The 21,076-nt window shown below is 43.5% G+C and overlaps 1 protein-coding gene across 1 annotated transcript in view; it reads right to left on the bottom strand.

Moving 5' to 3' along the window:
- The window catches only part of LOC119905827 (E3 ubiquitin-protein ligase HECW1), a 104,785-nt gene extending 98,452 nt beyond the window's left edge, over positions 1-6,333 (bottom strand). Inside the window, exon 1 of the mRNA XM_038723177.1 lies at positions 6,116-6,333. The gene's annotated coding sequence lies outside the window, so the exon portion shown is untranslated. The remainder of the gene's footprint in view (positions 1-6,115) is intronic.
- Between the last annotated feature and the right edge of the window lie 14,743 nt (positions 6,334-21,076).

Here is a 21,076-nt window from a genome sequence, read left to right as displayed (position 1 = left end):
ACATATATATATATTTCTAAACTTCAACAGCTAAATGTGCAACATAATTAAGTCTATAACTAAATACTATAACTACTAACTTTTAAATTAGTTCAGTTGAAGTTAACAGATTATTTTTAATGAATAAGAGACAGCAGCAAAGGTCGTTGCCTGTTTAAGACCTCGTGGCCTAACGGTTAAATCCATAACAGCAGCAATGAGTATGGTTTTTACAAAACATATAGGCCTAAAATTTCTCAATGCCACTGGCTGAGATAAAAAAAATTAAGTAAGTAAGCTAAATCCCGACTTTGGAACATGTCTATTTAGGCTATAAGAGCAGTATTCAATGATTTTCTGAACGTTGCTTAGCCACGATTCCAAGCACCACTGGCAGTAGCAGCTGGAATTTATGTATACAAGTTTCACATTACTGTTCTGCTTCAGCAGATGCTTCAACAAATTTAATCTAGAATTGTTTGCGGTTCAAAGCTTTTTGCTGGTCGTACAAAGTTTACAACGGCAGTGTTCTTTGCATCTAAAGGCCTTTTCACATGGGAAGTGATTTACGCACCTCGTAATTCATTTTCAATGAGAGGCGAGCCTGTAGGAAGTAAGGCACGAGTATTGCGACAGGCGTAGCAACAAGTCCAAGTCTGGCTTTCACAAAGACTTGTTAAGACAAGTTAAAGATGCATTCATACACTTTATACTTCATCACTCATCCAACATACAGCTGGATCCCCTCTCTGCACAGGGTAACAGTGAACTGCAAATCAATACAAATTCTATACGTGCAGCGCTGGATGATGAAAGCACAAAGTGTGCATGTGAGGCTCTTCTGTAACTGGATTCTGATGTCTCAACTGGAACATACAAGGTTTTGGAGAGACTCTTCTGCTGTTCAGTTTCTGTATTAAATTGGTAAAATGACAGCAGGGCTGCAACTATGCTTATTTACATAATCAAATTTTAAAGATCATTTTCTTGCTGGTTTTGGCCACCAAACACTTAAAACCCAAAATCATATTAGACAAAGTGGCAAATCTTTTCACTTGAGTAGCTGGAACCTGTGAATGTTTATAGAATATATATAGAGTAGCTGAAGTGCTAATTCGTTTGTGATTCATATGAATTAAACCAACCATTTATTGAACATTTGTTATTTTGTTACTGAGGAAAATGAGAAAACCAAGATAGGTTTCTGATGCTCCCGATAAAAAAGAACTTCTGCGTTCAGAGGAGGATCACAGTCTCAAAAAGAAAGCGATGGATGGATGAGGACTGAGACGGAGAAGGACTAAGGGCAGACACGATGTCCTGTTACTGCTCTTGGACAGGTTGTATTTGTAAAATATTTACAGTACGCTATGTAGCTGTTACAGTTACCTAAATAATGGATTACTGTTTAGGAACTATGGACATTTCTGAATGTCATGAGCAAACACCGACAGTGTTTGTGTAATGACTCTCACTGCCAGAAGGGGAGAGTAAACCGCAGGTTTAACTTGATTCTGTGGACTCGTCAAAAAGAAAAACAGTAAGATGGAGGGATAACTGTGTTAGAGATGTTTGATGATGTGACGTGATATGATGTTTTCAGGATGCTTTCTATTGCTCCTCTGTAAAAGCTGACAAGAACTTGGCGTGGGAATTTGGAATTCTTAGGCCCTGATAAAATAGAAAGTGTTTTGCAGGTTTGAAAATGCGAGGTGCACAGCGCTGCTTTTTTGGGTTGAATTTGGAAAAGAGCAGTGCGCTGTGTTTTTTTATGTTGCTAGGGAACCACCAAATCAGCTGTCCTGTCAGTCTAATCAAAGATTATAGTGCCAGCACTCTTTAATCTTTGGTTTGCTGCTAAGTAAGAACTGTGATATTAGCATAAACTCACAGGTCTGTGTTTTTTGTTGCTAAAAACATCTGCTTTCAAATAAAATAGACAAACGGAGGGAGCTTGTTCTGGCATTGATGATGGTGAGAGGTGTGCAAACACGCAGTAGACAGGGAAATGGAGATCCGTGTGGGTACATGAGACCCTCAGAAAGAGGAGACACTGCTGGTGGTAGTTCTACTAGCTGGTCTTAATGATGGTTGGTTCAAGTCTTATTTTAGGATGAGTCGAGGAGTCTTTGGACAATCCAAGCAACTGGAAACTTCCATCAACACAACTGAGGGCCCGTCTCTACATTCATTTGATTGGACAATGGAATGGTGCTTTTCTGCTCAGAGTTGAATTTTTTTTCAACTTCGAGAGTGAGATGTTGAAAATAGTAATAACATTAACAGGCACAGGTTTTTAGCACACGACCAGGGATGTTATCTGGCCCAGCTGATTTACTCGTATTCACTCTCAGCAGGACTCTCCTCACATCTGCTGTGGATACTGACAGTGGCCGGTCCTCTGGAGGTGGAGTAGACTTTACAACTGATTCCTTGTTGAGGAGATCAAAGCGAATAAACATAAAAGGTGTTTAGTTCATCTGGTAATGTGGCCTCACACATGATGGGGGAGCTCCTGCTTTTGTAGCCTGTGATGTTTTTGATGGCCTGCCACATATCTTTGGTGTTGTTGGTGTTGAGGTCTCTCTCCAGTCTCTGCTGATGTCTCCGCTTTGCCTCCTTGATGCCAGCTTTCAGTCTCGCTTTGGCGGTGCTGTAAGCTTCTTTATCACCCAACCGAAAAGCAGCTGTTTTGGCTCTGGATAGAGAACCCACCTCTCCATTCATCCAGGCCTTCTGATTGGGGAACGATTTTATCGTCTAATAGTGTGTTCACACTGAAAGCAAATCCAGCATTTCGTGTGGCTTGATTACATATAAAGACAATGCAAATTTGCTCGCGTGTGGAAGATGCGTATGTTCACCGGCTTGTGTGAGTACAAATTTTTCACCTTGAGTAAGAAATTTGCTTGGCGCTATGTTGCGCCAAACATTGAGATTGTCTGATAAACTTGCCGTGACGAACATGCCTGAGACCACAGCCGAAGGTGAGCGGCTGTTAAAATCAGCATGGACTTGGCGCTGCAGGTGTTTTTTTATACAGTTTATGGTGCAGGCACATAAGGGGAAAAAAGGCATGCTCTTCTCTTTCTTTCGGTGTGTTGCTTGCGTGTTTCACTGCCAGCAAAACCATACAAATAGTAATTTTTTTGCCGTGATCTGGTTAAAAAAGTATCGATTGAAATACTGGTTTGACTGGGGACTTTTCGATTCTACTCGATACTGGGCTGTTTTTGGTCGATACCATAGAGGTATCCAGTAGCGATACCCATCCCTATTGGGCACTGACAGTATCGACTACTAAATTTTTGGTATTGTGACATCCCTACCAAAATGATCCATCCAGTACCACACCATCCTATCATATAAGCACTTCACCAAATCTTACAATAGTTTACTAGTGAAAACAGGCTGTCTTCCTCTTTTATCTACTGTGTGACCAAAAGGGAAGCCTTGAAAAGCGCTACAGTAATTAGTCTATTAAATAAATTAGTAAGTCAAGAAAAATAAATATTTGCAACAATTTGATCACTGATGATCACTGACTGATCATTTCAGTCATGTTTCAAGCAAAAATGCCAAACATTTGCTGGTTCAATTTTTGGTTCAGTGTGTGCTGGGAAAAAAAGCTATTTGAAGATGTCAGATGGAGCTGTGGGATATTTGAGATAGGCATTTTTATTTTTTTTACAGGTTTTTGACATATCACACACTCAAAGATTAAGGTACACAAATAAAAGCCTTAGTCCAGCGGTTCTTAACCTTTCTGGCAGTCCGACCCCTTTTTGAGGTTGAAAATATTTTGCGAGAGGCGCCTTTTTTAAATTGTTTTCTATTGGCAGTGAGCGTTTTGCGGGCTGTTTATGCGCCCTGGGCACTTCGCATTTTGGCAGCTGATTCATAAAAAAACGCTGCGCTTTGCTCGTTTCTAAATTCAACCAAAAAAAGGCATTGCTGTGCACCTCGCGTTTTCGAACCTGTAAAGCACTTTCTGTCTCTGTCTCACAGCGGCTGGCATTACTGCCACCTGCTGGATTAAACAGTGCAAAATATTTAGTCCGTATTTAGTCCACCCAAAGTGATTCCATTTACAATGATGGTCTGTCTAGTTATTTTTAAGTTATTGTTTTTCTATGTTTGTATAGTATTGTATTTTCTATAGTAGGGGGGTCCTGACCCCCAGGTTAAGAACCACTGCCCTAGTCTATAAGAATCTCATCTCCCTTCAGAAGTGCCTGGTTTTATAACATGATTTCTGTTTGGTGAATGTCACAGGTACAGTGACTTATGTCTTTCAACAATGAGATCTCTCTGATGCTTTGAAAGCTCTCTGCAGACCATGGATTTTGCTCGGAGATGCAACTAAGAAAATCCTACTAGAACAGCTGAACTTTATTTGTGATTAATCAGAGTCACTTTAAATGATGGCAGGTGTGTAATGACTTCTAGTTAACCTGAGTTTGAATGTGATTGGTTAATTCTGAACACAGCCACATCCCCAGTTATAAGAGGGTGTGCACACTTGTGCAACCAGGTTATTGTAAGTTTTTTATTTTTCATTTTACCCCCTCAAAGATTTCAATTTGTTTTTCAATTGAATTGTTCACATTATAGGTCACATTAAAGGTGGAAAAAGTTCTGACATGATTTATCTTTGTCTCATTATTTTACATCATAAGAACCTGCTATTTTAACAGAGGTGTGTAGACTTTTTCTATCCACTGTAAGTAGATCTTTCACTACAACCCTCTGTTTGGTCATGACTGAAACTCAGTTATTAGCACAGAACAACAGTGTTTGGTCCCCATTTGTCTGACCAGAGCCAGTGTAGCAGTCACTCAGGAAATAATCTGTATCAAATTGCTGCTCATTTTAATTTTCACAATGCACAGCGAAAGGCAGCACAAAAGCCAAAACTTGCTATTTTACATATTACGTAACCAGTGTCAAAGGTCAACCCCAGTTTGGATTGATAATGGGAGATAAATTCCAATTTGCTTACACGTACAGCACATAAGTAAAGATGCTCTGGTACTAGGCCTTTAGTATTGTCCTAAGACTAGTAGGCTATTCCTCATAGACTACATGAGTTCACCTGTGAAGCAAAGCACTGCAGAGCTTCATTCCTTTAAGAGGCTTAAAGGACAAGACCATCCTTACACCAACAGAAACCATAAAATCACAGTTTCTCTGCATATATGGGTCAGAATCATCCTTAGCTGGCACCAAACAAGGATATGCATATTTATGAGTGTGTTAAAAATAACTACAGGGAAATCACTGGCATCCAGAGGTGGAGTGGAATAAAAAAAAACACCAAAACCAAATTTCCATCCTTACTGTCCAGAAAACAATAAAACAAATAATAATTTTCTCACCTTCTTGACAACCATCATCATTTTTCTTTTCATTCTTTTTTTTATTATAAGCTACTGATTTACATAACCCCAAAACAAAGGGGAAAACAAAAGGAAAAGGCATCCATCGTGTGTTGCTCCAGTATTTAACGTTAAGAGGATTTTGAGGATGGGAATCCCCACACAAACAGGGAGGGGGAAGCCTCTCCTTAATGTATCCCAAATCAAGAGCAACTAGGACGAAGGTCTATGGCCTGACATCTCCAGCGCCGATCCAAAACGCCAAACACCATTCCCGAAAATGAATTACTTTAATATTGCCTTGATTACTGACAATTATGAAACATCTGCATGAAAGATGACTCAAGATTTTCTCAGACTCGTTGATTCGGCACACGTCCAAGAGCTCACAAAACTCAATTTAGCATTTTTTTACTTGATATAACGCCAACTTTTAGGAATGATGTTTGCAAAAGTAGAAAAATAGCCTACGTTAAGCTACACGAGAACGATGTTGGACCGTAAGGTGAACCACCGCTAACAACCGTTTCACTTGCTTGGGAGAATGTGTGCTTCATACTGAAGACAGAAACACAGACAAGGTTTTAAGTACCTGCCTGTTACTTCCCAGTTAACGTTAACCAGCGGGTGTTTAACACAGCTCAGGAACCGTTTCCCTCACACGGGAGATAACGACATATATATTATGCGGGCTGCGCTGGGCCGCTGGGTGATGATGGGCACCATCACGTTACACAGCAACAATGGAGACGACCTACCTGGGATAAAATAACCTGCCGGTGGATCATTCTCCAAAGGTAAGGACGAGAACTGGAACATGTACACGCCTGCTAGTTTCCACCGAGCTCCATGTCGACGGTAAAATGCAGGAGGGACACAAACAAACAGCGTAACGTTACCGAGTAAAGGGCCGATGACACACACGAGAGAGCCTTCAGTCACATCCTTTCTTCTTTCTCTGGACCAAAGTCAAGCTGGCCAAAATACAGCATGCATTTCCGGCCTCAGCCTAACATGGCCAGTTTAAAACCGTGACCTGTGAAGTTGATTTTTACATAAATACATTATTTTATTACTAGCAGCTGTCAAAGAAAAAGTTTGCTTCATTTGAAATGCTGTTAATCTATGAATGTAGGCGATTACAAGTTAAATTATGCTTTTCTTTTGAAGGTTCCATTTCCGGTAACATGTGTCGTATCTTACTTGACGAAGCTGGGTACCAGTGCCTCACAGCCAATCAGAAAACGCGCTATTCTCCTCGCGTGCGCTGCCTCTGCCACCGTACACATAGGGCCTTTCTCATTTCCCACATTTGTGCCTCGTTGATCTCAACTCCTGGTATCGCGTCTTAGTCCCTCCCACCCGAGATGCGAGCTGGAGGAGGCGAGGAGGCACACATTTGGGTTAATGAGAAAGGCCCATAAACCTTTTGAGACGGCCTATGACATCAACATGTAGTCCACACCACTCTCTCCTCCCGTGCACTGCAGCTGATGTGAGGAGGCAGGAAGTAGCCTACTGCTCTCTTCAGCGCGTAGCAGGAGGTAAATACTGCAGAATATTGTCCACCAGGTTTTTGGTGTTAAATACTTAAAGAAAATACTCTTTCATGTGACAGATATTACTTGAGAATCAGAATCAGCTTTATTGCCAGGTATATGATTGGCCTACACATATGAGGAAATTGACTCCGGATTGTACAATGCTCAGGATGTGCTCACTTAAACAATAACACAAAAAATCAAACACAGGTTACAGTATAGAGAACACATACACAAAACAGACAGATTGAGACAATAGTGCAAAGGATGCAGGAGTAAATTATTATTACCATTATTGTTATTATTATGTACATGTCGGAGGTGGATGTGATAAACAGGTGCACATACACATACAAACATACATGTACACAGTGTGAGTGCAAAGAATGCTGGAATAAATAAGTATTATGTGCGGTGTTATGTACATTAGGTGGATTTGGTATACAGTATACAATATAACAGTATGAACAGCTCTGAAATAGAGAATGATGAATAAATAATAAGCGGTAGTCAGTAAACAGGTGGCTGATTAGAGACAGAGTTACTGGGTTATTGCACAGCAATTGTTCCTGAAACAGTGAGTCAGAAATCAGCTGTTCATCAGAGTGATGGCTTGTGAGAAGAAACTGTTCCTGAGTCTATTGGTTTTGGCGTACAGTGCTCTGTAGCGCCTTCCAGAGGGGAGAAGCTGGAACAGGTTGTGTCCGGGATGAGATCAAGAGGGTCCAATTGCAGACCTCCACTCTCAGGTCACTTCCGCTGCAGACCTCCTCTGTCAGGCTGGTCAGGACAGGAAATACACGCAACAAATACAAAATAAAAGCGTACGATTTGACAGGAAACTTTATGAAAAAATTATGAAGTTTAATCATGTAGACACTTATAGGGGAAGGGATTTTGTCATTGATTTAGACTGAATTATTTAGTCAACATTGTAACAGGAAACTAGCAGGCTAATTCTTTAAACATAGCATATTTATTTGAGCCTATTCTAATTAGCACTAACATGCCATTGTAGCAACAAAGCCCACTGTATATTGCTTCAGTCATTCAACTAGTAACAGTATCTTTTTTTACAGGCACTATTTATTTATTCTGTCAAAATAGGACGTTAACTCCGTCAATACAGCCAGCCACATCCATTCACAGAAAAATATATCGTCATTGATTAAGAGTGAAACTCAGCCTCCCTTCCAGGCTTCTTAAAAACACATACACACACACACAGAAACACACACACCCACACACACACACACACACTTCTCATTCATAATTTCCCTTTGAAGAGTAATATATACTATGGCATATTACTGCTATCAGCTGAATTTAATAGGAAAACATTGTGGGAACTGGACTACAATTTGAGTTTCGCGGGGGTCTGTAGTATAACGAACGTTGCCGGCGAAGATTAATGAATAAATAAATAATACAAGCCTGGACAGACACAGAGACAGAAACGTCATTGATCACTATGTGGTCAACACTTTCTCTCACAAACAGCAGCACACTACTTGCCCCAGATGTCTGCGATACTGCAACAAAGTTTATGTTTCAAAAGCCTGAAATAAACCAACAAAGACTACTGCTCAAGGAGATTAATCATGGTGTAATGACATGTGGTGCGCAGCATAGTTCATTTGGAAAACATGTTTATTTTAGAATGTTTATCTTATTAATGTAAATAATAATTTCAATGAAAATACATATATGATTAAAAATAATGGTTGTAGGTAAATGAATTAGTGACCCCCACAGATGCATGATTTTACTGCTTCCATAAGAGTTCAGAACCTACTTATGGACTGTAACTAGAACCCTGCTGGACTAAATGGACTACAGCTTGTGGACTATCAAACTGTAAAATCTGTAAAAATGAACACACATGCAATACATGTAGCCCACTTATATATACTTTTACTTTTACTTTATTCACTGTATACACACAGATTACACAGTTAGAAAAGGAGTTGGCAGAAGTGACTGATTAGCATTATGCAAAACATTTTTTTAAAAGTCTGAATGCATGGGTCTTGGCATGTTCCATCAAAATATCCACTATCAATATTTGTACATCTAAACCATGCAAATTAGGATATGCCAACATTGGCTGTGGTGAGGAGTAGTTCCCCTTCGAGGGAACTCGAACTGCGTCGGTTATGACACTATGGGAACGCCTCTAGGCATAGCAGGTCTGAACGTGAATGAAATCACTCCAATCCTATTGGCTTGTTGCTAGAACGGTAAGGTGTGACGGAATAACCGGAGGAGTATAAAGCACACCTGTACACACTCATCATTAGCTTTTTTCTATTCAGCAGGCGCTCTGTATGTTGTTTGAAGAAAGCTCCAATCCTACAAGCAGTGTGTCTTACCTGAAGAAGAAGTCTACCAGCATGTCCGGCAACCAGATGTACAGAAGGTGTGTTTTTTTCTTGCCCTCTGTACATCACGGATGGAGATTCTCATGAGATGTGTGTCTCATGTTTGGGGATGGAGCACGCCCGGGCAGCTCTCGAGGGGGCTGCCTGCGCCCGTTGCGAAGCCCTTTCCGTGCGGGTACTGAGGTACAGCATGGCTCTCTCTTTTCCGAGGATGGCCGGATGTGTTTACCCTGTGGCATGGGCCCTGCGGCCGCTGAGGCGGCCCGGCGGCTTCACTCATGGGGTTCACAGCTTGATCTGTCGGAGGATTTCGGGATGGCTGAGGCTTTTTACCCGACCTTCATCCGCTGGCTCCGACGCTTCCTTTCCTCGTTCGGGAGCCCGTTCTCGGCTTACCCCGCTCGCGGTTTGGATCCGGAGACGCTGCAGCAATCCGACTCCGAGGAGGCGGACGTGCTCAGCGTAGTGGACGATGACTTCGGGGTGTCGGGGCGGCGTCATCTGGCGGCGCCCGACTATGACGTGCTGCTGGAGGTGGTGACTAGAGCCGTGGCTAAGCTCAACATCAACTGGCCACAGGAGGAGCAGACACCACAGGCTAGTGGTAAGCTTGATGAAAGGTTTCTTAAGCACCACGCGCCACCTCCACGCCGGTCTCTGCCATTCTTTCCTGATTTACATGATGAACTGAGTAATCATGGGGCAGACCCTTCTCTACACGGCTTTCCACACCCCTATCACTGAATTACAGTAATGTGATGGGGGTTAGGGACCATGGTTATTGGAAGATGCCTCGGGTGGAGGATGCGCTTGCGAGCTATCTCTCCCCTCGACTTGCGTCCTCCCTGGAGAAGCCGGCGTTACCCTCCAAGCCATGTCGCACCACATCTACGCTCGTGGGGAAGGCGTACATGGCAGCAGGTCAGGCAGGTGCGAGTTTGCACACAATGGCGGTGCTTCAAGTTCAGTGGGGGGGTCCCTCTGAGGAAGATCTGGCGGAGCTTCGCAGAACCATGGAGCGTTAGACGCAGGGCGAAGCGTTCTGCCAGTACCTCCCTCGCCGGTCTGGACCCAAGGCAGCTGAGGCTGCCAGGCGTAGGTCCCTTCCCTCTACGAGCTCCTACGGAGAGGAGAGGAAGCAGAGTGTCGCTTCTCGGGGGCCCCCCGAGGAGCTGGGCCAGCGAGACGGCGCTCTCACCCTCAGCCTTCTGAGAGACGCGATCTGAGGACCGTCATCCAGTCCCGACGGAGCTCAGGGAAGACCGGGGTAGGGGAGTCTTTCTCCCCTCCCGCACCCCCCCACCTCCCCCCCGGAGGCCGATCGAGGTCCCCTCCGCCGTGGCAACGGGTGATGTTATCCCACCGTTTACACGTTCAGGACGCACCTGCCACCATCGTGTCCACGCCGTACTGCCTGCCCCGAGGGTCTGCAGTCAGGCGGCGTTCAGAGTCGCTCACCGTGGATCTTCGGCGGCTCTCCCCTGCCGATCTGGGGCTTCAGGGGTCCACCAGAAGATCACATGAGACACCGACCACCAGCCCCGAGGGGCTGGTTCCGTTGGCAGACTTTGCAGGGGCTTGGCGGAGCCTGACAAACATTTCTCCGTGGGTCCTGCGCACTGCCATACATGGGTTTCGACTACAGTTCAAAACCCGCCTCCCAAAATTCAACGGGGTGGTTTGGACTGTGGTCCGCCCGGAGCAAGGTCCGGTGTTGGGAATAGCGTAATACCATCTGGACTGCTGCACATGAGACCCCTGCAGTGGTGGCTAAGGACCAAGGGTTTTTCCCCGAGGGGAAATCCTCTCCGTCTGATTTGGGTTACGCGCAAGTGTCTTCGTTCCCTATCAGTTTGGAAGGAAACTTGGTTCCTGTCCCAGGGGCCCGTGCTGGGAGGGTCTTGTCGCCGGCTGGTCATTTCGACAGACGCCTCCCTCACGGGCTGGGGCGCTGTCATGGACGGCCGCTTTGCAAGGGGATCCTGGCAGGTGCATCAATCCGAGTGGCATATCAACTGTCTTGAGATGTTGGCGGTGTTCCAGGCTCTAAGGAGTTTCCTGCCCGATCTCCAAGGCCACCACGTCCCGGTTCGTTCCGACAACACAGCGGTGGTGGCCTATCTGAATCACCAGGGCGGTCTGCGCTCGCGCCCTCTGTACAGACTGGCGCGTCAGATCCTCCTGTGGTCCCAGCAGAGGTTACTATCGCTCAGGGCGATGTATCTCCCGGGGACGCAGAATCAGGGAGCAGACCTGCTGTCGAGGCTGGGGCTGAGGCACGGGGAATGGAGACTTCACCCCGAAGTGGTGGAGCTCTTGTGCGAAGAGTTCGGCCCCATAGACGTGGATCTGTTTGCGTCTCAAGAGACTACGCACTGCCCACTATGGTTTTCTCTCGTTCCTCCAGCCCCGTTGGGTCTGGACGCCATGGTACATTCGTGGCCGAGGCTACGTCTGTACGCTTTTCCCCCAGTCGCTCTACTCCCGGGGGTTCTGGAGCGGGTCCGCCAGGACAATGTCGGCCTACTGCTCGTAGCCCCGTTCTGGCCAACCCGGGTGTGGTTTTCGGACATCATGATCGCTCCTGGACGGCCCGCCGTGGCGGGTCCCTCTGGGCAGAGACCTGCTGTCCCAGGCGCAGGGCCGGGGTCTTCACCCTTGCCCCGCCATATGGCGACTGTGGGTCTGGCCCCTGAGGGGGCACAGTACCTAGAGGCGGGTCTAACAGCCGGAGCAGTCGAGACCCTCCTCAGCTCCAGGGCCCCGTCCACACGGATCCTCCGTGGTGCCCGGAGGATGAGACCTGCGACTCGGTCCAAGGTTCCCACTTGGGATCTGGCGGTGGTTCTTGGGGCGTTGGCTGAGGCCCCCTTCGAACCCCTGGAGTCAGCTGAGGCTAAGCACTTGACCCTCAAGATGGCCTTTCTCCTTGCTATCACCTATCTGAGGAGGGTGGGGGATCTCCAAGCGCTTTCGGTTTCCCCGCAAGCCTGGAGTTTGCCCCGGGGAATATTAGGGCTATCCTGCACCCTCGTCCAGGATACATCCCTAAAGTGCCTTCTTGTGCGGCAGGGTCCACAGTGCTGCAGGCATTCATCCTCCACCTCATGTGACGGCGGAGGACGGGAGACTTCATCTGCTCTGCTCTGTCAGAGCACTGAGTATTTACACTCTGAGGTCCTCCCGTTGGAGGAAGGCTGACCAGCTGCTAGTGTGTTTTGGGTCCCCCAGGGCTAGGCTCCCTGCATCCAAACATACTATTAGCAACTGGATTGTTCAGACTATTTCCCTGGCCTAGGTGTGCAGTTTGCCTTCACCTGTGGCTGTGAGGGCTCATTCTACCAGAGGCATGGCGGCCTCTCGAGCCCTCCTTTCCGGAGCCTCTTTGCAGGATGTTTGTTTAGCGGCTGGCTGGACCACTCCGCACACATTCATTCGGTTTTACAGTCTTGACCTTCCTTCGGCACCTGGCACTCGTGCGCTCTCCTCTTAGTCGTGCCACTTTATTGCACACTGGGGCAGGCAGGGTTTCGGCACGGTTTAGTGGGTATCTCGTTCCCATAGTGTTGTAACCAACGCAGTTCGAGTTCCCTCGAAGGGGAACGTCTCGGGTTACGTATATAACCCTGGTTCCCCGAGAAGGGGAACGAGACACTGCGTCGGCCCGCCGCACCTCTCTCCCCGCCTGAAGTGCCTGCTTCATAGTTTAAGCTAATGATGAGTGTGTATAGGTGTGCTTTATACTCCTCCGGTTATTCCGTCACACCTTACCGTTCTAGCAACAAGCCAATAGGATTGGAGTGATTTCACGTTCAGACCTGCTACGCCTAGAGGCGTTCCCATAGTGTCGTAACCGACGCAGTGTCTCGTTCCCCTTCTCGGGGAACCAGGGTTACATACGTAACCCGAGACGTTTCTTTCTGTGGATAACTGTTTAAATAACCATGTGTGTTAAATCTCCCCCTTCTCCAAAACAGCTGATTCAAACTATCAACTCCTTATGAATGTTGAAGCTGCTTAAATCAGCTGTGCTGAAGCACTGAGAGATTAAATCATGCAGGACAGGAGGTAACTTTCTCCAGGAGAGGGTTGGGAAACACTGTCGTAGTAGCGCTACATAAACTTCAATTCAACTAAGATGAATTCATACAGCCAGCAAAGTCTTTGCATGCTGTGTAAGTGTGAAAAAGCTACACCGAACAGTCTAAACGATTTAGATATTTATTTTATCTTCTTTTGGATAAATAACTAACTTGAGCATCATAGTCAACAAATGAAGACAAATACAGACCTATGCCCTTGTTAAATCCTTCACAAAAAAACGTTTAATAAAGCGGAACACACAGTAGCTTCATAAAGTCTATGAGTAGCTTACATTATCCAAAGAAAATAAAGCTAATCCTACTACTTCAGCAGCATGTTTAAGAGCTCTTCTCTGGTAAAAGTTACCAGAGAGGGACGGAGTTAATAAACAAACACAAAAAGTACTACGGAGCGTAATCCAGAAGTTGCCATCCTCCACAGTGCCATCTTGAAGAAAATATGGTTAACTTCAGATTGTCAAATACAAGCTACTAGAAAATACTGTTGAAGGTGGTAAATATGCTACTACTGGGAATCATTGTTCAGATAGGTTTTAGCTGGTAAATACTGTAAGAAAATGCTGTTCACCTTAGCCTTAATGTGGTAAATTCTACTGTTATCTTTTCATTTTTTGAATTACACATTTTCTTTATGAACTCCATATTTACCATGCATTTAATGTGCTAGTTGGCAACAATCAGTCACATAAGTGGCTTTGCTCTGAGTCTTGATTGCCTCTGTGATTGAAAGTAGCAAACTGCTGATATGAAAATGGCCAGCAACAAAATGCAGTAAAACATAGCTGACCAACAAAGAGGGAAACAGCTCAGTCTGTAGCCACTTCTCACTTCTCCTGGGTATTTCTTATGAACTCCCCAGACTTTCCATTCCCCATTCATGTCCCAGATGCCCTCAGACTTTCCCACCAAACCCAGCCATCTGACTCCACCTGCTCACATCATTCCCCCATTACCCCCCACAGTATTTATACCAGCCCATCTTCACCTGGCCAGACTGTTAGCCACCTGAACCTGTGCCTGCACCTGTCTGTCCTGTTAACCTTTGGATCCATGGCAACCTCTGTCTAAACCTGCTGCCTTTACCTGTAAGCCTGTGTTTCACCATTTCACAAAGTCTCCTTCTCTGCCCGGTTGTCTGCATTTGAGTCCTTTTTGGATCCTCAGAAGACTCAGGAGAAGGAGATATAAGCCAAGAAATAGAGGAAACCAGGATATCTGAAGAAACAAAAACAGTCAGAAGAACATGAACAGGTGGAAAGAATCAAAGACAAAGTGGAAGAGCTAGAGAGACCGTGACCGTAGAGTGGCAGAGAAAGTCCCAAACAGGCAGAAAGTGTGATCAGCAGAGGGCTCTGGGCTAATCAGCCGCAGCAGAAAAATAAGATGCTAATAATGCTTCTGAGGAAACTGTGGCTCCATCTGTTGCACTTGGAAAAATGGAAAAAAAAATTCCAGATGAAATGAAAGCAAAGACATAGATTCACTCGAGTGTCTTCTATTCTCTGGACAGCACGACAGTAAATCTGTTTTCAAGCACCACTGGGTATGTGATAAACTCTTGATTTAAAAAAACAAACTAAACAGGTTTATTACTCCCACATATACCAGCAGATGCACTGTGTGCTGGCAAGTGGTTTAATGCTTTTTGCTGTCCTAAATATTTTGGCGTAGACTATGATTACTGTAAGCCCCACAGCTGACCAAGTGAGCATTTCTGCTGTGACATGGAAGGCCTATGGCTAAATTAGGGGGGAGGGAGGTTTTGAATTATTAATAAAGTTAAATAAGTAAAGTTTGTGATGAGAGTTTAGTTTAGTTTAAACAGCTAGCACCTATATATGTTGTCCAGTGTGCTCCAGGCGCTGTGGATTTGGGGCTTAAATGTGTGTAAATTGAAAGCCAGCACCATTCTACACTTCCTTGTGTGGGTACTGTTAAAGTTAGTTAACGTTGTCTGTGTGACTCATAGAGTTACAGCAAAGTCAGTTTAAGACTCAGAAAGTCTCTGTTTATAGTCCCATGGTGTGAACAGTTAATAGCTAGATAGCTCAAAGCTAATGTTTTTTTGGTTAAAGTAGTCACAACCACAGTGAATTGAAGCACTGGAACCATACACAGATGGATATACACATTTCTGTGGTTGTGGTGAGAGAGAAAGTTCAAAATGATGTTACGTGTCAACAGCAATATGCAAAGAAAATTATGCAAAAAATGTATGATCAGATTATATGTAGTTTTCTAGCTGCATATAATATGTTTGGATGTGATGTCAGTGCAAAGAGTTTGAGGGGAGGATGGAGATCCTAGAATCGTCCGTGGAACCAGGGCTTCAGCTGCTGTAGTGGGATATCAGTGTACTGCAGAGATCAGAGAGAGTGGGTCGTTCCTCTGGTGGCATCTGCTGGACAGAAGCTGTTAATGACGTCACTGAATATCTGCTCTGCCACTGATTCCACAGTAATCGGTTTGTAAGACTGTTCCTGAACATGACTATATCTGGAGTCTTTCAATAAAGACAGTGCTTTTGTGTAGGAGGGAAAGGGAGATCGAAGGAGGAGAGAGTGGGAGAGAAATTGCCCATATGAATGTAAATGAGAAGCATTTATATCTTCCTGGGCTGGCTGAGCTTGTGGTCCCTTGATATCTCCCCATCTCCCTGTCATTCCATCCCCTCACATTATCTCCTATTCCCTTTCATTCCTCTTCGCTTCCACTCACTCACTGTCTTCTCCCATCCTTCTCTTCCCCCGGCTTACACTGTCACCTCCTACTCCTCCTACTTCCAGTTCTTGGTTTCATTTTCCCAGTCCCTCCGTCAGCTCCTCTCCATTACGGTTGATTCATTGGAGTACAAGGAGCAACAGCTGCCTATTCATCTTTCCACTGACTGAGAGGAAGGAGAAGGAGGGAGGGGAAGTCAGGATTACTTTTCTTGTGATGTCCAGAAACCACAAAATTATGCCTACTACTGCTACTGCTTGAGTTTGATTTTGACAGAGATAAAGAGAGCCAGTTCATCAGGAGTTTGGACTTTTGATATACTTTAATAAATCATCTGAAAAGTAACATATCAGCTCCTCTTAGATACCTCCTAAAATAAAACACAACCACTTCAGCTTCAAAAACAGGCACTGCAGCTCAGGCTTCAACTAGTTGACCAGCACTGACGCAGATATTTTGGAATAGAGGTTGTTGACTCTGAAATACTGGCCTGTATATTTTATTAGGGTGTCTAGCTGATTATCATTCATTTATGAGCTGCCCCCAAGAGGCAATTTGTAGTACAGCCAGCAGTCAATTACAACACTCAAAGCCCAGCAGGTGTAACAGTGGTGAAAAAATAATTGTGCTCTCAAATTACGATTTGTGCTCGTGAATTGCTCTAAAAAGGGTTATTTCATGCAGGGAAAAAACTCATTATTTTGAACAATGAATGCTTTCAAAGTATTAAATTTGTGCAGACATTTTAAATATTTTTTGTTTGCTTGATGAATAGTATTCAGAGAGCATTTCACTGATCTGCAGCTACTCAGGAATATATATGAAGCTGATTTGTGTATGCTTGAGCTTTCAGATTGCAGTTTATTCAGTCTCCTCATGAAGGCATGAACATGTGCAGTGCATGTTTGATGTATCGTCCCCGATGATTGCAGGGGCCAAGCTGTTCTTTGTTGTTACAGCATAGAGGAGAAAACTCCTTTCAGGGCATTAGGGGTGTGCCCCGGGGAGGGACAAGGCAGGCTTGGTGGTAACCTCTTGGTGGTTCAACTCAGGACATAAACTGAACAGTGCTCCAATTATATATATACAAGTTGTAAAGTGGTGTGCAACATAGATTTAAATCATTCATTCACTCTTTAAAATGATATTGTTTTAACCAAAGACAACTATAATGATGAGTTTGCACTCCAAGATAGCAGAGGCTTAGGATCAAGGACATGCCTAAAAAGATAAGAATCATGCCTAAAAAATAAAAGTGTGAAATGTATTGAAAGTATTGTTAAATGGTCTATAGAGCACCATGGTTGATTTAAAGTGTTTGTGTTGAGTTAGGGTTAGGGATTAGGGGTAGTGTTTGTGTTAGTCTTTTTTAAAAATGAGATCTGACATGTTTAAGTTTTAATGGTGTCAAATTATGCATGTATGTCTTTAAAAATGTATGTTGACCTTCTGGAGGTTCTAGTGGTAAATTTTTAAGACTAGATCATCCAAAAACATAAAAAAATTTAAGTGGCAACGTGTTATAGTCAGAAATTTTACATGTAAAAGCAAAACTATTAACAAATATTTATTAAACTAGAACTAAATCAGTACACAAAAGAAGCCAATGAATAAGAAATCCACCATCAGAATGTGCCAGAAAGGGTGCAGTCAGTGAACAAAAAGGAGGAGATCACATAGAAATCCTGCCTACTGCAAACTGCACAGTTAGTTCATTCTAATGCCTGCTAGGATGTAACTCGGGTTTTGTCTTGTCATTTAATAAAAGCTCTTTTTGCACCAATTTTTGACTGACTCCAGTAAGTTTTAGGACCCCAAAGTGCTGTCTATTTATATGATTGGTGGAGACAGGTTTTGGGTTTTTAACTGGCCAACCCCGAACTTCAACAACTGCTGGACAGCTGCAAAGATTCACAATACAAGACAAGCAGTAAGGAAGATTTTGTGGACGCCTCATCTGCCTGCAGCTCCTGCGTATTTAAATGAAAAACGCATCACGCAGACCCTGTTCTGAAAACTTTAATGATGGACAAAAGAGGACTGAGTTTGCAGTCTAGTATCTTTGTGGACCCTCCTCACATGAGGGCCCACAAAGATACCAGAATGAATAGACATAGGTGCGGGGAGGGAATGCCTATGTACAGATCCAGAATTTTGTGTTACTCCCCAGGCTCCCGTAGAAGAGATCAGGCTGAATGGATTTGTTAAAGAAAAAACTTCTTCCCAAAGAAGAGGTACAGAGTCAAAGATGTGTAGAATCAGTTCTCTATATGTGGCCACGAAGAAAAAGATCACGGTTCTCTCTCGACCTGAGCATCTTCTCTTCTTAAATACAAACAAGTACAAACACAACAACCTAAAATTTCTTTTTCACGGATTGGATGGACATTCTGTACAGGATTATTGACTTGCTCAGCCGATTTTCTGATATTTTCCCGGTCTTCGTTTAGGCTTGCTGCCACATCAGACCCGTTTGATGTTATGGGTATGACGATGGTGGAATCATCTGCGTAGAGAAATATGTTGTTCCCACATTGTTCCACAACATCTTCTATGAAGATGGAAATAATAATGGGCTTATCAAGGCAAGAGCAGCTGCCTTAACATTAACAGTATAAAGAAAGATTTATGTTGCTACATTTTATGAAATGAAAAAACATGAGGATGAGAATGTACAGCGGTTGGTGGAAGGATGAAAAAGATTGATTTTACTATTGTATAGCACTTTACAGTATCATTAAAAACATGTTTAATTGCTTTTATTGACAGTTAAATAATATGTTCTAATTAATAAAACCTGATCTAACAACAGTGAGGTGAAGAAGTCCCTTGATGTGAAGATTGTTATGTTTGGTTTCATCACAGCAGTGACATTCATTTGGCTGCATATAAAGCAGACAGATTCCAGTCTGTTTACCTTTAAATTGACACATTGTCTGCAAATTCTTTAAATGCAATCGCTCTCCTTATTAGAGTCAGTTCTCTAGAGATGTTGTGGAGCCATCAAGAGGCACCTGAAAATTGTGCTAAACCAAAAACTGGCAAAGATGTGGGCTTTAAAGTAAAGTTAGATTTTTTTTTACTGGTTGTAAAGAGTTCAAAGCTGTGTGTTTTGAAGAAAAATCTTTCCCCCCCAAAGACAGTATTACATGACTCACATATCGAGCTCTTGGAACGCTTGGATGGGCATAAAAAACTCCCGGTTAAATCACCAGTACAAAGAAGAACTGTGTTTGAAATTGTTTTTGATAAAAGTCAAGTAGTTTTTGAGGTATAAGGCTGTGTACCTAAAAATACTGAGGTAAAACAGATCAAATATAGGAGAAATAATTTAAACTGATGGTCCTAACATAGACCTATAAGATCATTAAATGACCCTGGTCCCTGATTTTATATGCTTAGCAATATTGAGGATATTGTTAGAATTAAAAGACCATTATTCACTCTCCTTTTTGCTTGTTTGAGAAAATTCTCTTTAGCTGCTAAATGCTCCACTTTGGTCACCAGTTTTTCACTAACTTTGCCTGATATTTGGTGCTGGACAGGTAGTGTACCCTTACCCTGTTAATCAGACTGAATTGCCACTCCCCTTCACTTAATTCATTCAGCTTGACGTGTTCGTGTTAGACAATTTCTTGTTGGGAAGAGGGACCGTGTTGTTTTGTTCTGACTAATCAGTAGCAGGAGATGTATCTGCCCCACCAACATATTTGCATTCAGCACAGAAGTTGCAGTAGCAGTTTACATACCTATTATATATTGATAAAAAATGATGATTTGAGAGTTGTTATTTCTGTAAGTGGACCTGTAAATTGTACAGCTGCATCAATCTCATCCACATTTGTTGCCATTTTTCATCAATGTACAAGGTAGCTAGCTAGCAAGCTGTGTAGGAAGATGATGTCCCCGTTCTTAATCCCATCTGCATCTAGTATGAAGTTGTCATACTGTCAGGGGGCAGGTTATTATGCTATCTTACAATGCACCCAAACTTTTCCTCACCCGCAAAACATCAAAGCTACAACAATAAATAACTTTCAATTTAAAAAACTCTGATGAAGTTTCAGCTTTGTCAAATTTAAAACCTGTTTCAATGATGCCACGTGGATCAGATTGAGGACTTTACTCAGCTGATGTCATTTTTCTATATTATCTAATTGACCAGAGTTGAGAACTGCGAACCGCTTGTCAAGCTGTTACGGCCAGTTCAAAAGAAAACTAGGCCAATACAGCACTACTGATAAGGCTAATAGCTCAGCAGCCACCTATCTGCAGTTATGACTTCATGATTGTTTCTGTGGCTTTCACTGTCCATCAGTGAGTTTTCAACCAGGAAGAAATTTTCTGTATTCGATGCTCTCAGTCACTAGTGAGGAGCTCCACTGCAAAAAGCTACTGATTCTGTCAGTGACCATGATAATTCACTAGTCAGTTTTATTCAGTGTTAAACATGGACTCGTGCAAACATACACTCTCCTCTTCTGAAATAGACCTGGATTTGAGGAATCTTGACTTTTCAAGACGTAAACATGATGGAAGGACTGTAGTATGCAATATCTTCAGATGGATGACAAATTAAAGTAAAGCTGAACACCTGACACTTTATTTTAGTCTTTCACTTAGCATCATCCCATTTCTGTAGTCCTTTGCCTGCATGGCCACATAAGGCTCAAATAAAGCCAAGTGATAAATGAAATACATCAAATGAACCTAAAAGTCTTCGATGGTTTTATAGTGTAGATAATAGATAAACTATATCATAAAGTAACAATAGCACCATCCTCTTAAATAAGCCACACTTTGAAATCCACAAAATATAAGTCTGGAGAGAGAGAGAGCAACAAGGCAGACTAAAAACACAAAGTGTCATAGAGAGAGACCACTTGTTATTTTGTTAGCGTGGGAGGGATGAAATCATCTGCAGTGCTCCCAGTGTCATGCCTTATCCCATCACTAGAGGGCAGTGTGGTCCT

This window comes from Micropterus salmoides, unplaced genomic scaffold, assembly GCF_014851395.1.
Source record: "Micropterus salmoides isolate LMB-PRFRI ecotype aquatic unplaced genomic scaffold, ASM1485139v1 Ms_hic_scaffold_1, whole genome shotgun sequence".
Classification (NCBI taxonomy): Eukaryota; Metazoa; Chordata; class Actinopteri; order Centrarchiformes; family Centrarchidae; genus Micropterus; species Micropterus salmoides.
The sequence above is the reverse complement of the archived record's forward strand: the minus strand, read 5'-3'. Positions and strand labels throughout refer to the sequence as shown.